The sequence below is a fragment of the Oryzias latipes genome, chromosome 14 (genome assembly GCF_002234675.1).
Source record: "Oryzias latipes chromosome 14, ASM223467v1".
In the NCBI taxonomy this organism is placed as follows: Eukaryota; Metazoa; Chordata; class Actinopteri; order Beloniformes; family Adrianichthyidae; genus Oryzias; species Oryzias latipes.
In genome coordinates, this window is record NC_019872.2 from 28,293,754 (window position 1) to 28,294,610 (window position 857).

Below are 857 nucleotides of genomic sequence, written 5' to 3' on the forward strand. Positions count from 1 at the left end.
CGGCGAACAAAGGGGCTGGAGGACGGAGCCTCCTGGGGGGCGGGGGGGGGGATCTGACACGTGCGCCCTTCACAAGAAAACTACAAAATAAAAGCTTTTCCAGTCATTTAAAGCTTATCTATATTTATTTTATTGTTTAGGCCAAACGTTAAGTAAAAGTTAATCAAAGAAATCTCATTCAGAATTTAATTGAAATGTATAAATAATTGCATATATTTAAAAAAGACTAGTATAACAAAATTAAAAAAACAAACAAACAAAAAAGTTTTTTTTTATTTAAAGTTCATCTTTCACACGTGATTCCTGCTGATTTTTATGCCAGGGGGCGGGGCCTGTTTCCTGCTTGGCAAACTGTGCTCTGATTGGTCAGTGCATCTGGTAGCAGAACATCCTGATTGGCTGTTTTTGACAGCTGTAGTTTGAGAAACTGTTAGTCCACTGTTATTCATCAATTTTAAAAAATAAAAATAATTATCAGCACGGCAGTTTGTGGTCTCAAAACGGCAGGACTGGTATCTGCTTTTCTCTAATATTTTCACTGTTATGATTATTATTATTATTCTCTTTGGACAAACCACCTTCTTCTCAATTACTGGTTTAGCATTTTGACTAGAAAAAGGCAAGAACAGGAATCATACATTTTTTCTAAATAAAAAAAAAACTAAATAAAGTAAAACTATACAACTCTAATCATAAATAACTCAAAACTAATACATCTTGATATTAAACGCAGTTTATGTACAGAGATGACTAATATGGATGTAGCTAAAATAGACGGAGACTATGAGACATTTGAGGCTAAAAACGACACAAAAAGTTTGTTTTTTGCTTGTTTTTGGTCATTTAAAGCAGTTTTT